Source organism: Neophocaena asiaeorientalis, unplaced genomic scaffold (assembly GCF_003031525.2).
Source record: "Neophocaena asiaeorientalis asiaeorientalis breed wild unplaced genomic scaffold, Neophocaena_asiaeorientalis_V1.1 scaffold70, whole genome shotgun sequence".
Taxonomy (NCBI): domain Eukaryota; kingdom Metazoa; phylum Chordata; class Mammalia; order Artiodactyla; family Phocoenidae; genus Neophocaena; species Neophocaena asiaeorientalis.
The window spans coordinates 7,321,551-7,343,356 of NW_020175410.1; positions in this window are offsets into that span (position 1 = coordinate 7,321,551).

A 21,806-nucleotide genomic window follows, 5' to 3' on the forward strand; every position below is an offset into this window, starting at 1 on the left:
TGGCCTGTTTTTAATCAGATGTGGCTGTGTTCCAATGAAATTTTATTTATAAAATAACTGACAGGCTAGATTTGGCCTATAGGCTATAGTTTGTTGACCCCTGACCTAGAGAATACACAATAGAAATTTGAGACTTATATGACCACATATTATGATAATGTGGCAATATTTTGGGCACATTAATTCAATACAGAATGTTAATAGACAATAAGGAATCAAAATGGTTCCCACAGGCTTTGAATTAAAGGATTGATTTAATGTACATTTTTTTGGAAACAAAATTCCTTTGTAGAACCTACAATTTGTTAAAGTAATAAATAGAGTGGAAGTGACAATGCAAGCTTTTCTAGAGATTGTATCTCCCAAAGGAAGTTTTGAGCTTTCAGGCATTTATTGAAAGCACATAATTACCTCCTGTGTGTTTCCACCATTTGTAGGGCTCCTCTCACTTTAAAGGCTACCTAAGTATTGGGTTAATTACAGAGGAAACACTAGCACAATTCCACTTGTGACTTTTACCGTCTTGTTCATTCTACTAACAGTAGGGCACAAATAAAATAACTTTTCTCATTCACCTTTATTTCAACAAAGAGTAGACAGTCTGAGTTTTATCAATAGGACCAACTAAATTGCAAACAGGTTGTTTTTAACTTTATAAAAATAATGTTCAGGATACATTTTTCCTGATATTGCCTTTTTTTTTTTTTTTTTTTAATAACCCAGAGAAGATAAAAACCTCCTCCTTTTTTTCTCCCATTTCTTCTTCATCTTCAATAGCTTCACAGTTTACATCTGGTGGAGGGGAGAATAAATTGCCTACTCCTTGGACAGTGGCTCTTGTTTGAATGGCAATATATCCTCTCGCGGGGAATGTGTTGTGTCTGTAAAAAGTCCTATAAATGAGTTCAAGGAATAGAAAAACAGTCTACAGATGACATGTTAAAGTAGATGACTTCTGGTTCTACTTCCTTCCTGTATGGTCAGGAGTGGTCTGAGGCAAAGTTGTATAATAAAAAAAGAATAGAAACTTAATTCTTCATTCTCTGCCTTCTCAGTATTTAAACTCCTTCATGGAAAGAGGATTTGGAAATATTCTTCTACTCTGTGTTGTGTGACCCTAGACAAGTTACTCATACTCTGAGCCACAGAATCCTAATCTATAAAATAGAACTAACAATACACTCTGCATAGTTCCTTTAGCTATTTTCTCTCAGTGATACACTCAGTCTTAAATATCTTCTGCTCTGAGTTGCTGGACCTGGGAGTCTGTACTCGTGTAAAGCCTGTAGATTTCCCAAGCTCCCAAACCAGGGAGCCAAACAGATTCTGTTAAATTTTACCAATAACGGCAAGAGATAAAAAGACAGAAATAAGAGAAAAATTTTGCTTCTGACTCTGACATTGTTTTTGCTATGACAGCAGTGAGGTTGAGGTGATTCCAAGACCTACCTACCCAGCAGCTTTTCAGAGGTTCCAGCCTTTTTCAAGAAAGGATATCTTTCAGACAATCCAGTGCCAATTAAAACAGCAGCTCCAGCAACACATTAGCAGTTAGATGCTCATGGGATCCTGTGAAATAGTTATCTATTGCTACGTACCAAAGTACTCCCAAACTGTTTTTCACAGCTAAAAAGGAGAAATATTTATTATCTCACATCATTTCTGAAGATCAGGAATCTGAAAGCGGTTCGGCTGTCTAGTAGTTCTGCCTCAGTGTCTCTCATGAGATTGTAGGCAAGCTGATGACCAGGGTGCATCATCTGAAGGACTTCATTTAGGTTGGAAAATCCACCCCCATGATGACCCCCTCTCTCACATGACTACTGATTTGGGGGTGCAGTTTCTTTCTGGTTGTTGACAAAACACCTCAGTTCCTCATCATATGAGCCTATCCACAGGCTGCCTGAGTGTTGTCACAATATGGCAGCTGGCTTCCCTGGGAGGCAGAAGTCATGGTATCTTTTATATTCCAGCCCAGAAAGTGACATATCTTCACTTTTGCAACAATGTGTTGGGTCACACAGACCAGTCATCATCATGAAACAGTGTGGAAAAAAACCACACAAAGGCACAAATACCAGGAAGCAGGGATCACTGGAGACCATCCAGGAGTCTGGTTATTAGCCTGTTCTTAAAGCCCTTCTAACATCTTATAAATCAATCAATCTCTCCCCCTCTCTCCCCCACTCTCTCTCTGTCCTTGTCTCATATCTAGAGTGGTTTCTGTTTTCCTAGCTCTACCCTGTCCAATACTACTTCCCAGCACTTACCAAGAAATTATAATGTGAGAATGGACAGTAAAAAGGTGGCAAAAACCTGGCCTAGGGGATGACATTCAGTAGGCACTACTATTCCCACTTTAATAAAATCAATGAAAAACATGCATCTTGGCCTTCTATGATTCCCCTGGAAGAGTTAGATCCTTTATCTTTTATGGTTTTCAAACGACTTAACAGTACTTCCATTATAACTCTTAAGGTACGTTGTTAAAATTAATCCACTTACACATCTGCATCCCCATTAAAATTTGAGCTCCTTCATGGCAGGAATCTTACTTTATGTTTCATTATGTCTACAAAGTCTACAGTACCTAGCACAGTGTGTGACTCATAATATGCACTCAGCAAATGAGGAGGTGAGGAATGTGTGGGCTTAGGGTGGGGAGAGGAGGGGAGGAGTGGTGATTCTAATCCCCTCCTAAATGAAAAAAGAATAGCTGACTTGAACTGAAAATGTTGAGATCACTTAAAGAACCATTTCTGAGAGAGTAGTATTTAGACATTTTAAAATCTTTGTACCAAAAAGGGATGTGGAAATATTTTTTCTGTTTTCTATTCTAAAACTTAAATGTGCCTTTTCAAAATTACTTCAGTATGCAATTATGCTTATAGAAAGATAATTTTTATTTCAGATAGTGAAATAATAAAATGTTGGAGTGGGAGGAAGGCAAAAACAGGACTTAATTTTTTAAATCTTTCTCATAAAGCAACCTGGAGATTGGAGCTCCCTTTGAAACCATTCATCAGTTCTGTAGTATCCAGAGAAAGAAGGTGAATTAGCAACTGTGTGATCAAGGGCTGTCTGTTATCTCTTTTGTTAAAATGCCCTTTTTCATAGACAACTCAACTCATTCTTCTGTCAAGGAGTTAACACACCGTATCAAGAGCCTACTAAGATGTCAGTATGTATGTGTGTGAACCCATGCACGTTGGAGGTTGTGAATAGGGAGAGAAGTCACTCTCTAAGTCACTTTGACAGTCACTGTGGAAGTAAAGGAGACATTCACTATCTAACAAAATCCAGGAAAATGTGTCTTCCTCACTTCCACCCTCCAATCCATCGCAACCACATCTAACTCAGAAGAAACAAACTTGTACCCAGAACTTTAGCTACAAGGCAATCTGATAAATCTAGTCCTATCTTTAAATATTCTAATCTCTGCAGCAAAGGTAAGTACACAAAAGAAAGTGGGATTTTGATTTCACCTTCTAGCAGACCATATCTAGCACACTTTAAATTAAAAATTAAACTTAGTCCAAAACTGTGAACTACTAATATTTTGCATTCCAGATTGTGATGTTGTTTTTATCTGGTTACACAACTATAATTAATTAACAAGCTTAATGCATATCTTGACATAACAGTGTACCTTTTCTAAAATTAATTATTCAGGAAAAATGATATTTTTCTGCGCTAAATCTTAAAATGTTATGCATAACTAGAAGGTTAAAATGTCCATATTTGAGTAAGAATTATGAGTAAGAGAATACTCTCTCCAAATTTTTATTTAATTGTTTCATAACAGAAGCTTAACTGAACACACGGCTGCTAATACAAAGACCATAATATCCAGCCTCCCTTGCTGCTAGGTATGGTCACATCTGGTCAGTGAAACAGAAGTGGAAATGTACAATTCTTCCCAGGTGTGTCCTTAAGAGGAAAGAGTGTGCTCTTCTATGCCCCTTCTCTACCTAGCTGCCTAGAATTTGAATGTCACAATCAGAGCTATGTCTAGCAACCATACTGAACTGTGAACGTCAATATCCAACCCTGAAGAATGGTTACTAGTGAGTTAAAGGAGTCTGAGTCCCTGATGATGGAAACATGGAAGACTATATATATATATTTTGTTTTGTTCTGATATTGTCAAAGTAGAAGTCGTCGATGATGTTTGAAAGTTAAATCTTGCTTCTGTTCTCAGTCCTCAGCCCATGCAAAATTTCTCATATCAGGACATTCTTGGAAGTTAGCCCAAATTGTATGCCTGTTGAGGGCTAATGTGACCACAGGACACTATCCAAACATCTGTAAGTACTGCCACAAGTCTGCACATTAACATGGGCTCATTCATTCATTTATTCATTCACTTGTTTTTTTATTCAGCAACTATATGTTGAGTGCATCAGTAGGCACTGAACTGGGCTATATCCATTTATATTTAATTATATTAAATATATTATATATTATAATAATATGCTATATTCATTTATATATTTCAAGCATCCACATGGAAATCTATGACCTCATAAGATTACAACACTTTTCTGAGCTATCAAGTCAAATATGTAATCTAAGATTGTAATACTTATAAGGAGTATAGGCAGCCATTTCTATATTACAATGTGAAGGGCTAAGCCTGGGGGTAAAAGTGGTAGCAGAAAGGACAGCTTGGCCCCAAATAATTAAATACAGAGGAAGAGACAGGCAAAACATTTTTGTATTTTGCAAATGTGTTGATGGCTGATTATTGTACTTTTATGTATAGCTAATTAATCTCTGCAAAGTAAAACTTGAGGACAGTGGCTTTTATCCTGGGGAAAAATCCATGTGCTCAATTAAGGGTGAGGACTACTGATTCTTACATTTTAAAATTAAGAGCTGTGAGTATGTGTCTATGTGCTTATGTGCATTTGGAGAGGGGTGGTCTATGGCTCCACAAATTATAAAAACTATCTTTATACAGATACTTTGTGTACTTAAAGTAGGGATGATACAGTCTTTTCTCTCATCTGTGATGACCTCATTTCCAGATCTTCAGAACTGCACTTAAATTACTTTTGAGGTAAATAATATTAAAAGCTGAGAAGGAATCTAGGAGATAAATTATCCCCAAGGAGAGTTACGGCAATCACTACTCTATCATAGAGCTGACAGGATACCCCTGTTAACTGGGAATGACATGCAGAAAGAGAGGTTTACGACACACAGTGAGCCACAGCCCTTAAGGTCACTGATGCGGGGACAACTTAAGCCTGATGAGACGGCGCCTTTATGTAAGTTCAAAGCTATATCCTCCCAGGATTGCTTTTCATATTGACTGACACCTGAAACATGGGGATCAACACTGGAACTTTGCAAAGATGAAAAAGAAAGGCAGATGGGAAGCAAAATGACAAACTGAATTAGTGGGATATGTCAAATATTCAGCTTCCTGAAGACACAAAACCCTTATAATACAGGATTATAAATCTTTAGCCCTGAAGAGAGGAGATTTATAAAATTGTATGGGGAAAAAATAAATGGTTCAATGCAAACAAACAGAACACTTACTACACAAGCACTTTTCATCAGTATTTTAAGAGTGGTATTGCTCTATAACTAGGGAGCCTTTATAAATACATGCATTTTACTATGTTTATGATACCTATTATTTTTGCAGCTTATGTAACAATTGGTATCCTTGAGTGTCATGTAACACACCACTATCCCACTTACACTTGATGGACTACAACAAGTCACACAGTCCTGTCTGAATCCAACAGAGAAGTAAACAGCAAACCTACCACATAACTGGAAGGAGACAGAACAAAATATCTGTGAAGAGAGAGACATAATTGCTACTGCAAATTGTATCTAAAATTTCAATTTGGAATAAAAAGTTAGCAACAAAAAGTAAGAACAAACAAAAATTAAAATGATTTCTCCAAGTTATACTTTTAAAAGAGAATTATACAAAATGTATATATACATATATACAGAGAGAGAGAGAGAGAGGAAAAAGGAAAAACTACTTATAGTACCACTTTGTCTAGAGAGAAACTGATAATCTTTGTAGTCTTTCAATCATGTACAATGTACTGAAGTTTATTTAACCAATCTGAGTATTTGTTTTTAATTTTTCCTGAATAAACATATTATATATGTATGTGAAATACCAAATATTAATGCATCAAAAAAAGGTAAGAAATTTGCAAATTACCATAAAAGTAAGGAAAATAGAAACATCTTTATATGTACTAATATCAAGTAACACATCATTTATTTAGGATATATTATAGGATATATTATAGAGAGAAATAGTCATTTCTATTTAAATGACTAGAAATAGTCATTTCTATTCTACTATAGAGAGAAAAAGTCACACATATATATATGTGCCATACATTTTAGTGTTTGTGTGTGCATATATATGCATTTATAATATATACATACAGTTTTGTATCAAACTTGTAATAATTTATATTCTGACTTCTTCCATGTTGGTAAATGTTAAAAAATGATGTTTGATAGCATACTCCATATTATGGATGTATTATAATATTTAATCAAGTTCTTACTTTTGCACACATTTTCCAACATTCAGAAATGACACTTTTATAATCACTAGAAATTCACTAGAATGTGAGCACAAAGAAAACTGTGGTCATTTACGTTCACTGGAATATCCCTGATGCCTAGAACAGTGCCTGGCACATACCAGATGTTTAATTACTATATACTGAATGAATGAATAATGAATGAATGCTTCGGTTCGCATCACAATACAAATTCTTTGTTGAATTCGCTAAAAGTGTTCTGTGGTACACTGTTTATGCAGAATTGTTGCAATCAAATAGTAACAACACTATTTTGTTCAACTGTCATTTTTTAAAAGTATGAACCATTTAGATAAATGTAATCAGTGTGAAAATGCCAATCATATGACATTTACTCCAGTAATAGTATTACATTTAAGATGTTTTCCCAAAATATTTGCAGTTATGTAATTTTAAAGTGTTGTTTTAATGAATTTTTGTTTGAAAATAACTGAAACTGAGCATCATTTCACATTATTTGTTATTGTTTGTATTTTCCCTGATATAAATGTTTGCTTACTATTGGCCAATAACTTTGCATTATCATTCATTTTATATTATTTAGTTTGATAGTTCTTTAGTAACTTCTCAAACTACAAAGAAAAAAGAAATAATTACATAATTCTTAAAACATTTCCAGTTGCATATGTCTTCCTTTTTACTACAATTTTTCTTTGTGTGGGCTTTAGAATATCTCTTAATTATACACTAAAGTAAGAAGAAAAAGTTATTTGTACAAAAAGTGACCACTTTCAGATGTATCTTACTTTTTTCTCTACCTTTTAATATATGACTAGAATAATGTTAATATTAGGGACTTGAATAAAATTCTAGGAAAATAGTAACAGCAGAGAAATTATATTGTACCCTCTCTACTCTCAGGATATCAGCCTACAGTAATTTTTTTCAGGATAATTCTGTCCACAACCATAATTATTTTCATAAGTGTTAAAGCTATTCACTTAAAAGTATATCACCTCTGCTACTGTCATGATAATATAGATTTATGAAAAAATATCCTAATTCATTAGCTTAAAATGAGTGACAGACTCAAATGTAGAAAGAATCCAGCTTCTATCATTCCAGAAGTTAAAAAATCCTGAATACATTTTAAAGAAGACTTTGAACACTAACTAACACATGATGTAGCTACAGCTCAGTTGTTTCTTTCCTCTTTTTAATTTAACTCAATTACGTCACTTGCACTGAGGTAAATAGTGTAATTCATTAAAAATGTCAAACTTCACATTTCACTTCCTTGATTGATTTCAACTATTTAGAAATTATGGCTTTGTACTTGTTGCCACGTTTTAGCAAACACCACAGCTTGCATGACTTCTACTCTTTTGTGTCTTTATTGTATTTTTTTTAACTAAAGCAGGGACACTTTGGGCTATGTTACTTCCTTTCATATAAATATTTATAATTTTTAAAAGGCCAACAAATTGACTAAATTGCCTTTAATGACATTTGTTTCCTCCATCTCTGCTCACTGTTCAGTATTCCTTTAGTATTGAGGAGATACTCAGATTAGCCGAAGTGAGCATTTTCTCTCCTACTCAGAATTTGGGGGATTGACTAATATAAGATGCTGGAGAAAATAAAACAGAGCCTATGCCCAAATACTTTATGAATGTCAGACACAGAAATTATCCTTTCATCACATGGGCCCCCAATATCTACAGAAGAAATAAAATATATAGGATGCATCTGCCATAGAAATAGAAATTCAAATACTTTTCTTTTCATGGCAATAGCTAGGTTCAACTTTTATAAATAAGAGTTTTAATATTAATATAGGATTCTGGGGCTTCCCTGGTGGCGCAGTGGTTGAGAGTCCGCCTGCCGATGCAGGGGACACGGGTTCGTGCCCCAGTCCGGGAGGGTCCCGCATGCTGTGGAGTGGCTGGGCCCGTGAGCCATGGCCGCTGAGCCTGCGCGTCCGGAGCCTGTGCTCCGCAACGGAATGTTTTAATATTAATATAGGATTCTGCTCCACCTAAAAAGAAGTATCATACTTAAGTATGAAACTGCAACCATAACTCTATACATTTGTAAATTATTTTTAATTCAAAATACCAGCGTCTTTTTCAGCTGACTGTTGTAACTGTTATAAAATATCCACCTCAACACTTTAAAGGTCACACTACTCACAGTTTGACTAAGAGAGTAACAATGATAATAATGTGCTATATTGTATCTCTAAATAGATCTATATTAGTTTGACAATGGTGAAGGAAGAGTTGGACTCCATTGTTTATTGTATTTGTATGGGCCCAATAGTTATTAGAACTTTTGGAAGTGATTGGTTTCATCAGTCTACTGAGATAACGATGTCTTTGTAGAAACATCTTTTAAATATTGTTCTTTAGCCTAGCCAATCCTGACACTTTTACTGACAACGTAAAATTGTCCTTTCTCTTGGATTAATCATTTCAGCAACATGTTTGTCTTCTAGGAAATTTTCTTGGATTAGGACAAGATAAGATTAAAAGACAACTTTTTTCACTGCCTCTAAAATAAAAATTTCCTATTATTAATATGTCACCTTTTCCAAAATACCAAGCTTCACAGGTATTGTGGATTAGTTCAATCACAACATGCTTTTGAGCCCTTCCCCCCTTGCCTTCTTTACTGGAGAAATAGCAAGTGAATGAGTAGAATTCCCTGTGTTCCTAGAGCTTTCAGTGGTGTAAAGGTTTACGCAACAAAATCTGGCCAATCAGATGGAGTCTTAAGTCCCTGTCTCCTAAGCAGGCATCTGCCCTCATTTTTCTCCTGCCTGAAATGCAGATTTGATGTATGGAAGGAGAGTAACCATCCTCCACTAACTTTGCCTCCACAAAGGCAACATGTGAAGAAACAGCAGAAAGGAATAAGTCTATATTCTTGATGAATATTAAGCAGCTGCATAAACTCTGATTTACCTACTTTTGATTTTCTCATTACAAAAGGTAATAAACTCCTTACTTTGTTAAGCCACTTTTTTTTGAGGTATTCTGTTACAGATCCAAATAGAACCCCACTCAGTGAACTAGCCGTTCTAAAGGGGTGAGAAGATCATAAAAGGGAAAGGAAAGAGAGATGAGACACCATCCATGAGAACCTCTGACTTGAATAGAACTATAGGTTAACTGGAAGAGGCCTTACAAATATTATCAAGGCTTCTCATTTCATAAAGGAGGAAACTAATGTCTGCAGTGGTGAGAGAAATTGCCCACATCTTACACTATACACAAAAAGCAACTCAAAATGGATTAAAGACTTAAACATAGACTTCAAAGTGTAAAACTTCTAGAAGAAAACATAGGGAAAAAGCTCCTTAACACTGGGTCTTGGGAATACCTTCTTGGATGTGAAAACAGAAGCAAGAACAGAAGCTTTTGCACAGTAAACAATTAAAAGAGTGAAAAGGTAATCTGGAACTCTTGTAAGTCAATAGCAAAAAATTCCAAAATAACCCTGTTAAAAAATGGGCAAAGTGGGCTTCCCTGGTGGCGCAGTGGTTGAGAGTCCGCCTGCCGATGCAGGGGACACGGGTTCATGCCCCAGTCCAGGAAGGTCCCACATGCTGCAGAGCGGCTGGGCCCGTGAGCCATGGCCACTGGGCCTGCGTGTACGGAGCCTGTGCTCCACAGCGGGAGAGGCCACAACAGTGAGAGGGCCTCGTACCGCAGAAAAAAAAAAAAAAAAAAAAAGGGAAAAAAAAAAAAAAAAAAAAAAAAATGGGCAAAAGAACAGTTAAGACATTTCTCCAAAGAGGACATTCAAGTGGGCGACATCACTACACATTAGGGAAATACAAATCAAAACAGCAATGAGCTATCACCTCATGCCAATTATGGTGACCGTTATCAAAAAAAAAAAAAAAAAAAAAAAAAAGGGCAAAGTACCTGAATAGACATTTCTCTAAAGAAGTCATACAAATGGTCAATAGGTATATGAAAAGATGTTCACCATCACTAATTATCAAGGAAATGCAAATCAAAAACACAATGAGATACCACCTCACATTGTTTGGACGGCTATTATGAAAAACCAAAAATAACAAGCATTGGTGAGGATGTGGAGAAATGGAACTCTTTGTATATTGTTGGTGGGAATTTAAAGTGGTGTAGCCTCTACAGAAGTATGGGAGTTGCTCTGACTTGCCTATCAGAATGTAGTTGGTCTAACATGCCTGCCAAGGCAGGCATCTGCAAACTTTTTCTGTAAAGAGCCAAATACTAAATATTTTAGGCTTTTCAGGCCATAAAGTCTCTGCTGTTACCACCCAACTCTGCCCTTGTGGTACTAAAGCCTTGTAGCAGACTTCAAGTCAGGGAATGCTCTGCATATTGCACAGAAAATACAAAGAGAATTAATTGAGCTGGGTCCCAATAAAACTTTATTTACACAAACAGCTTGCCAGATTTGGCCCTTGGGCCTGGTCTGAAGCATTCAGCTTCTAGAGATGCCACCTGCCTGAGAAGAATGCTTGCTTTTTGCTCCATACTCATTTTTTTGCTTGTTGAAGCCATTGCAACTTGTGGACCTTAAGGCTGCCACTTTACCTAGGTCGCTGTTTCTGGAGCAGGTGGCCTTTAGATGAGCTATAAGGAAATAATCACAGTAGTGTGTATTCATATTCATTTCACTTCCAGTTAGCCTTTCTCATTCTGTTCTGATCACCTGGAGATTGAAATGCCACCCAAATGTTTAAATTCCTCAAGTTCAGACTCCATGACAGACCACTTCTGGGATTACGGTGCTTTTGCTTTTGTCCTATCTTTTTTACTCTAAGAATTAAAAATAAAGCCCTCCTCCTCCTTCCCTTCTCCCTATCCGTGATAGAGCAGGCAGAGCCCAGAACTGATTTCTTCCCTTAACTTTCCTATTGCTGTTACTTCTAGCTCATCATCTCCCTCCAGAGTTCATTCACCAGATTTCCTGTCAGAGCTTTTGCTAGATAGGATCACCTTTTTTAGTTTTGTTTGAGTTATGCAAGGATCTACATGAAAAGAATCTAGCCTGAGAGATCTAGCTTGAAATTCCTGTACCCATCCTCATAGAAGCTAGGGCACACCATCAAGGTGCATAATAGGTACAGAACAATTTCCAAGGATGTTATTTATGTTTCTTCTTTTCATTTAACCACAAGGCAATGGTATGTTCAATCCCTGAAAAGGCAAAACACATCTTCCCTGGAGATGAGCTATTGATTGGTTTATACTAATCTGCCCATGAGGAAGAATATAAGGCACAGAGCAGCTGATAGAAGATGAATGCTCACACCTCCTTACAAAAATGTCTGAAAAAGTTAGACTTTTCTAAGTTTCAATACTGTCTTCGATCCTAATTTAAGCATTCCAACACCAGGGTACCTTGACATCTAGAGAGAGAAAGATAAAATTATCAGAACACATGATAACATAGGATGCATTCTGAAATGCACCCTGGAAAACTCATTAAATATCCTCCAGTCTTCTCTAATTATCCCAGTGGCCTACCAGGAGTTTCTTGTAACATCCTAATAAAAAAGATATTTTTATCTGGCAAATGTTCAAGCTTTCATCAAATTATTTGCAGCCAAGAATTCCATTTCTTGCTAAATAAAAAGATTTCATGTATAGGAGATTCAACATAAGGTAGCAAAGAGCTTTGATTATTATATTTCAGAGCCTGGGAGTCAAATGTAAAAGCTAAAAGAAAATTCTGTTCCTCTGTGGGAGAACACTCCACAGAACAAAGACCTTTTACTACCCAGGACTTTTCTGAGTTTTTGATGTTGATTTTCCTCACTTTTCTTTTCAAGATCAGAATGTCTCTATTAGTGCCTTTTAGACAGGAATATCATGCAGAGAATTGAAAGGGCACCACAGACTGAAAAGCATGACTTATTATATATATTATATGCATTGCAATTTATTTAATTATAAAGATATTCCAATTCATGTATATTTTGCATTGGCTAACAGTATTTGCTAAAAACCCCCAAACTGAAAAACAAAAGTGAAAACTGAGTCGATCATTTGCTTAAAGACCCTGCATTATTGAGGTTTCATTTCTAAATGAGAGGAGTAAAAAAGATAAAGAGGAGGAACATATAATTTTATATGGTACCAAATGTGTGTAATATGTGTTAATATATCAGTATATACATAGGTATATGCATATATACAAAGGAAGGACTATATGCATGGCTCTGTATTTATATGTTCATATGTATATAGATAGATATATAAAGCCTGCATGCCTAGAGCCTGTGCTCCGCAACAAGAGAAGCCTGCACACTGCAATGAAGAGTAGCCCCTGCTCACTGCAACTAGAGAAAGCCCACGCACAGCAAGGAAGACCCAACGCAGCCAAAGCCCCCCCCCCACATACACACAAGCTCTAAAATCACACATGTGAGTTGCTATGAAGCCTTGGACAAATAACTCAGCATTTCTAAGCATCACATTCTACATCTGTAAAATGGGTAATACAAGAGCATCTAAATCACAGGGATGTTGAGAGAATAAGATGAATAAATACATGTAAAGTTTTTCAAGCATGTTTGGCATAAAGTAAGTATTTTTTAGAAGTTAGCAATTGTTATAAATAGCACTGTTTGCAGAAAACAATAAATGAGTAGGCATCAAAATCAACAACATTTCAATGAAAATAGGAATTTAGGTAACAATGAAGAAGGGCTCCATGTTTGATGTCTTTATAACTCAAGTAAATAAAATCACTATTTCAAATGCTTTCTCACCTTAAAGATTTTGCTAATTAATAACAGAGTAGATCCAATAGTATATGGGTGTCGGCTTTCACAAAAAGGCAGTGGCAGGCAATTATAAAAAAAGTTAATGCAGTTCCTAGTTTGATCACTCTATATCTCCTCATATATTGATAGGTTGACTGATATTTCACACACACAATCACACTCCACCACCCCTTCTGTCTTTAAAAAAAATCTAATTTCCTTTACCTAAAGTTGTGATTTTAGATTTCATTGACTGACTGGCCTATTGTTATGTTTTACGTTCATTTTTTTAAAAAATACCTTTAAACACCTTCAAATCAATCTTTCTCAGTAACAGTGACATTGTTTTCCTGAGCACTCTCAATTACTCCATAACAAACTGTGATGTTTTATATTTTTTTCATAACCAGTCCATAAATTCTTTCACCTCCCTTCATGATAACTGCTGTGATTTTTTTCACATGAGATTCCATTTATGAGGTCACTTGTAACAAATGTCTCATGAAAAGTATCATTATGCATTGGAGTAAGTCTTCTATCTGAGGCAAAGCAAGTGTGGCTCTCTTTAGAGGGATTTTTGTTTGTCCATTTTTTGTGTGTGTTTGTATGTTTGGTTTTTGTATTGTTTTGTTTTCCCTTTTGCTTGCCTCTTTACACATATGACCCATTTGGCTTTTGGAGACACGGTCACGAATAACACATAAAAGAGAAGTTAATTTTTTTCTACAAAGAGGTAAGATGTGTTCTCAATTCTCACATTTCCAATAATTTCCAAATACTTTTGCCATCACATCATCTAGGAAACAGGGCCTAACATTTACTGCATATGTCATAGTTTCTAGCAGAAAATCTTTGAAGAAGATGGTCAAAAAAATCAACTTCAGAAAGATGTTCACCGGCTACTTTCAAAGGCAAAAATGAAAGAAAGAAAAGATGAATTTTGTTATTTAAAAAACTTTAGATCTTTGTATATAGAATGAAAAAATGACTGATATTTGCCAGGACAGTTTTAACTTCTAATATTCTTACCCCTTGCTCATAAGTACACAGTCAGGATCTGTGCCCTAAGCTTGGGTCTAAATGTTGTCAGTTTAATTATGGCTGAGGTCGTATTAAACAAGTGTATAATCAAACACTTTCTTGGTCAGATACTCACCATAATTAGGATTCTTCGCCATATTTGCATCTCTCTTTTATGTTGACAGAAAAGGCAGTGGGTACCTTTTTCTCATTTTAGTTTCCCCAAAACCTGATGGGAAGAAAAGACAGCAAAAGAATTCAGAGGATGAAATACGAGGGAAATGTGTATTAGAAAGTCAAAAAGCATATTTGTTGGTGGCACAGAGTACTGTCTTGGTTCTGAATAGCTTTGAATTTCTTAGGTATCTCAGCATGGAAGGTACAACTGGAACAGCCATGGCCAGCTCTGCTTCTGAGGACCATCCTACCCCCTCCACACCTTCTAGTTCATTTTCTCTGCATCAGTGAGCAGAAGAGGATCGGGGGAGGCAGGGGAGAAATGGCTGATCCACTTTGGGGTACCACCCTCCTCATTCAGACTCCAATTCTCAGCCACCGAGTAAGTTTTAAACAATTATCTGAGGATTGCAGGAATTGTGTTATACGTTTCCATTTCCTAGAACACTGAGAGCTCTGACTTTGTGACATCCAGCCTGTCGAGTGTAACAAAGGCAGGACGTATTTGACAGGTGAAGAAAAAGCTGCTGTCTCACAGGTCTACAACAAAGTGGATGAAACAGTAATAAAATAACGTGTCATATAAGATTAAATGGGACATACATGACCTCAGCTCAATGCTACCTGTGGATTCATAAAAGCTGTATCAGACACATGGAGAAGATTCCATGGTTCAAACACAATTGTGCTGCCTCTAGAAAAATGTTAATTAAATTTAAAGCAATGGGATCCATATTAGCAGAAAATAAGTGCTCCATCCAGCACTATTTATTTTTATCCAGCAAAAACTAGTTATTGTTTCTTCCTATGCTCGTCTGCCCTAATCATTTATTTGACACACAATCACTGTAACAGAGTCACGTGAGGTGTGTTTCTTTCTCCTCAAAGGCAGTCAGCTCTCATCCATGTCAAACTGTACATGGTCCTCGTCAGTCATATGAAAGTCTATTCAGGCACAGTGATTCCCGTGGTCCATACTCCATCATACTCTATTATGCCAGCACTTTACTGCATCATTGTCAGTCAGGTCCACCCATTTTTGCTCTTGTTCTACTACCTTCACACTCACAAAAGTAGCAGATGCAAGCACGCCATTAATGATGGTCAATTTTTTTCTTAGTTTGCACAGATGGCTGAGTGATTTTTATTCATGAGGAAGCCTAAAATTTCAGAATTTTAACAGGGTTAAGAATCTTCCATCATAAATGGAACATCAAATTACTTCTTATTTATTCATCAATTTAATATATGGTTCCTTCCAATAAGTTTTCCAAGTAAACTTGAGAGGAGTTATGTTCCCCTTCTCTTGCTGTAGCTATTATTTTAAGACCACATTCCTAGTTATCAGAAATGAGAAATATCAAGTATACACTACAGTATTATTAACTATAATCACATGGCTGTACATTAGATCTCCAGAACTTATTCATCCTGCATAACAGAAATTTTGTACCCTTTGACCAACATCTCCACCCCCAAGCCCCTAGCAACCACAACTATACTCTCTTTCTTCTTTTATGAGTTTGAGTTTGGCATTTTTAGTTTTCACATATCAGTAAAATCATACAGTATTTGTCTTTTTCTATCTGGCTTATTTCACTCAACATAATATGGTCCAGGTTCACTGATGTTGTTTCAAATAACAGAGAATAGATATCAAGTGTTCTAAACATACACCAAAAGAAAAAAAAAAAGGTAACTATGTAAGGTAATGGATGTGTCAATTAGCTTGATTATAGTAATCATTTCACAGTGTATATGTATATCAAAACATCAGATTGTACACTTTAAGTATATAAAATTTTATTAAAAAAGAGAATCTCCTCAAAAGGGTGTATTTTATACTTCTGAAATGAGTGTTAGCCAACGTCCACATAACCAGGTACACATTTTAAAAACGTATAGAGGCAGTTTATATTTTTGCTAACATGTGTTTACTATTTAGTAAACACTAATTAATTTACACATTTAGCTCACCCTTTGAGGAAGGTGTTAATATTTTCCCAATTTTACAGATGAGGAAACAGCCTCACAGCAGTTGATTAGAGATTGAATTATGTTCAATACACCTAAGTTTGAACATCAACAGTAGCATTTACTTCCTGGGTAACTTTGGGGAAATAAAACTCTCTAAGCTTTAGCTTCCTTCTCTATAAGTGTGAAATAAAAATAATCACCTGCAAATTCTATTGTGAGAATAAAATGATATAATATCTGCAATATGTCTGGTGTACAATTAGCATTCAATAAATGATAAATATAATGGTCACAGTTAGAGGGGTATAATGAAGGAGATATTTTATGTGAGTGGCTCTGCATTTATCTGCCCCACACCAATTACCATCTTAAATTATCATCTTCCTTCTAGAACTAGCATGGTATAAATTTGACCTTCATGTTTCAAATGTACCCATTTATTTCATATATCTGTGATCAGGTGATGAGGTTGGGGCCTTGCTCACTCCCAACTATGGCATCCAGAAAATTGTTTTCTATATTAAAAATAAACATACAAAAAATCTGTTCCTCCTTCACAGCGTATACTATCCAGTTATACTACCTTCTTCAATTTTCAATTCATTCCCATATTGATTTTCTGGTTATCCACTTTCTTTTCTGTTGTATCTGGCTTAACATCTTCTTTATTAACCTCTTCCATTATCCTAGGGAACTTTAATTTTATATAAGCCCTCCCTGTCAACAATTTTGCCTGTTTTTTTTTTTGTTTTGTTTTGGTTTTTTTTGCGGTATGCGGGCCTCTCGCTGCTGTGGCCTCTCCTGTTGCAGAGCACAGGCTCCGGACACGCAGGCTCAGTGGCCATGGCTCACGGGCCTAGCCACTCCACGGCATGTGGGATCTTCCCGGACCGGGGCACAAACCCATGTCCCCTGCATCGGCAGGCGGACTCTCAACCACTGCGCCACCAGCGAAGCCCGCCTGTTCATCTTTAATGACATCCTTATCCACTCTTTTTCACTCAAAAATTGTCACATTCTGATTCTACACCTGAAATCAACAACTCTTATATCCCTCTCACTGATCAAAGCTTCCAATTCTTTGCACGCAAAATAATTAAAAACTCATTAAGGCCTTGAATTTATTTTAGCCCCCAGTTACACTGAACCATGTAGCCTGTTCCTGGCTTTACTTCTTTCCTCATTTATCATACATTTCACGGTCCATCACCGTTGTCACTCTCTTGCATACACCCTTAACACTCTGACACTTGTGTCCACCCAGCAAAGCATCATCTCAAAATACCAAACTGAGCGCTGGAGGAGAAATTACAATGGGACAGATTGTTTTCGCTATAAATTCATGATCACCAACCACAATTGGATCCTTAAAGCTGCCAGGCCATCTTCCTAGGCTTTTCTAGACATCTGGATCTTTCGTATGCCTTATCAACTATCTCATATCTTTGCCACTCTCCTCAAACCTTCACACTCTCCTCTATTCCCTCAGTCTCAATACAATGTCCTTACTTCACAACTCACAGAGAAAACAGAGCCATTGACTTGGCTTTTTCCTCAAATCCCTACCCCAGTCTCCAAGTTTGCCTGCATCTGCATCAATCTTCTCCTTCTCCTGTATTTTTAAGAAAAAGTCTCCCTGCCACTTCTCAATAAATAACTCTGTAGTGTATGATCAATATTTCTTCTCTTCCCATCTTCTCAGGAATCTTGCACCATTAATTACTGACTTTCTTCATCCAATCTTAAACTTTTCTCTTTATATAGAATACTTTCCATCCCTATTTAAATGTAGTCTTGTCTTTCCCATAGCACTTCTAAAAATGAAACAAAACAAAAACCCTCTTTAAACTCCATGTCATCTTTATGGTCTTATTTCTACCAGGTTTTCCAGGAGAAGTCTTGGAATAATTATTACATAACATGGCCCTTCTGTTGATACTTTCTTAACCATGTTTCAGGCATCACTTCTAATTCCAAATTAGCCTGCAATCCTTAACACCACAAAAACAACTCTGCATTTTAAATTTATATATATATATATATATATATATACACACACACACACACACATATATATTTTTCAATCCTGTCTGAAGGGTAAGAATCAAAGCCCAAAAGCTAAAAGCTGCTCCTGCAGAGGGATTCAAACACAGCAGAGAAGTGCATTTTTAGAAAGATCCACTACTGTGAGGTATTTGCATTTTTTTAAATCTTTCCCGGAACAATAAGTGTGATTTCATATTTGAGTTTACTAGGTGAAACCTCTAAATCTACTTTTCAGATAAGATTCAAAAAAAATCCCCAAACAGTTGATAATGCTTCAAAGCCATTTGACATGAGACCTCATCCTGAGGATAAAGATATCTTATTATACTCAATAACAAAAGGACCTAGAGATCACCAAATATCTAAGGATTATTGTAACCATCCAGCTTTCTGACTTGCAAAGTTTGGAAAACTGCATAAAACCTCAACATCAAATTTAACAGTCTTGTATGTGTGTGTGAGTATGTGTGTATGTGCACAGTAGAAGGAAAGTGGGAACAAAACAAGCACCTTTCAATCCTGCTCCTTTTAAAAATGTTTTGTTTCAAATTTTTTATTTAATAAACCTATTTTTTCAAACTAATGAATGGCTCAAATAATTAGAGAAACCAATAAGCTTTAGAAATGATTACATAACATGCACTGACTCTTTTCCCAAGAAAAGAAATATGCGATTAAAAATAATATATAACTGGGGATTTTTTTCCATGTTGAATTTCAGAAACCTGTGCCTAAACAAGAGGAAAGGGGCAGTTTGAGTTAACAAAAACGTCCTCTCTAGTGATTGACTTTACATTTGTTAATAATTACTCTACTGTAATACTGTTGTTTAAAGAAGCCACTTCTCTGAATCATATCTTTTTGTACAGCCTAGATATGACCTGAAAGGAGCATATATTCAGAATCAATATTTCTCAGTTCTAATCTCAACTCTCACTATCTTTTGACAGTGTGAGAACCTTAAAGATGCTAGACACTTCATCAAAGGGTCATAAGGTATGTTAAAGTTTGAAGCACACATTTAAGTCATCCATCTTCTCCAACATGTATAAACTCATCTCAACTTGGGCAGTTCCAGTAAAGACCTCTCTAATTTGCAAGAAGCAAAATATCAATTGCCTACAGTTATCAATTGGCTACTATATGACAGTAAGTTTTCTGAGAGATTTCACATGGGTTATAATAACTGATATTTTAGGCCCAGGAAGAGCCTTTGATTACTCAATCAAAGTTACGTTGAAGTTAGTAAAATGTTGTCATGATGGCCTGATCCTGGGCCCATCTCATCCTCTTCTGAAGCTAACATTCTTTCCACAATGGATTCAAGTATGCTTTTATATGACCACCACCTATTGACCTAATTCTCTACTATGAAGCAACCTAAAATACTTCTTGTCTTTCAACTCATAATAGCCAATAGTAACAAACACATCGACCATTTCTTAAAGACTTCTTTTGTGTCTAGCACATTGTTACGATCTTTAGAGTTTGGACAGCCTAGGTTGTCTTTCATTGACCCCTATACTTACTTAAGGTGTCATATTATTTTTCACTTAGTCAAACTCTGGAACAGTCATGTTTACATTCTTTCTATACTTTTTTATATTCACATTCTTCTTAACTGATTGCAATTTAATATCTACTTTCACAGCTTTACTCAAATTGCTTTATCAAATTTATCACTAATGACTCAAATCAATACATTCAATAATTTGCTTTTTATTCTGTACTTTTGTTGATGTTTTTAAATATTTGGCATTCATACTAATTCATGTATTTTAAAGTAGTTTATAACAATTCCTAGACAATGAACAAATGGAGAGAGAGCAAATCTCAGATGGAGCATTCAGGGAAGAAGGAGAAAATAATGACCAATGGGTCACGCATATGATCATTGTATCAGCAAAGCATCTTCAAGTCAAGCACTGCTCTGGAGTGGCAAAGACTCTTATGTTCTATTAACCTCTAAATTCTTCAAAGATTGGAATAATGCCACAGTCCTTCACCTTGTACATGATAGGTGTTTGCTAAATATTTGTCGAGCAATCTTCATTTTTCTCCTGCCTTTTTAGCATCATTTTGGTGCAATTTTTACTGCACTGAAGTCAGTTACATTAAACTAAAATTTTCTCTTCACCCAAACTGCTTTTATTCTTCTAGATATCATAACAAAATAAAAACTAATGCTGACTTGCTAAAAGTCATTTAGGGTGAAAGTCCCTTTTTTCAGGCCCTCTCTCCATCCTCTGCTTTAATCATTTTACTATACTTATTCCAAAGCAACTAAATTTCTGAAGATATGAGTCACTGTCAGTTTTTTCATTCCTAGAAGTTCCTTGAAGTTCATGAGTAGAATATTTGATTATTATGCAGATAGATGTGGATATAAAGCCCTCCAATTTGTGCCCTAATCTGTTTTCAATTTCTTAATGCAGTCTCTGCCCAGTACATTAGATTATACAGAATTACTACTGCATCTAGTACTTACGGATTCATAGCCTTAGGACATTTTTCTGCACCATTTATTAAGGGTGAAAGTAATTAGGAGACAGAATTGATAAAATGGATTTTGTTTCTCTGGTTAAATTTCAGAATGTTTCTAAGATGGCTATGAAACAATTCAGTGTGAAACAGTCCAGGTGATATGTGTGGTATACAGTTGTCACAAATGATGAAAGTGGCTTTTCTGGCACCAAATCTGAATGCTAATGGGGCACAGGATGTTCTCATCTCTCAATGTGTGCTTTTCTGTTTCTTCCTTCTACAAACATATACATGCATTTTCCTGTGATGCTATTAACTGTGGCATAGAAATATGGCTCTCATTTTATTTTCACAATGCCATCTTTAAAAGGAAGTGCTTTCCACTTAGGGGCACTTAAAAAAATAATTTGTCATTCTAAGAGAAAATGTAGACAGTTGTTTAACATTAGCAGCCTCCCTTATTTTTGGAGAACTGAAATATTTTACCCAATGAAGCATTGTTGATATCTCTAAGTTACAGCATGGAATCCAGGAAACAGCAATGATTTATGTCTTGTCCTGTCTGACTTTACTACAACAGATGTCATTATGGCATATAATGGTATGGAATAAATTGCCTTAAAAGTGAAACAACGTATATTTCAGGAATCACTCAGAAAATACAGCACTTGTGTCTAAAACTGAACTGAAGGATCTATCAGTTGAAGGATTTTGTTTAACTATAAAAAATATTTTAGAAGCACTTTCCAAATGATGAAGTAAGCACCTCCAAAAATTTGCTTCTGCATAAAAGCAAC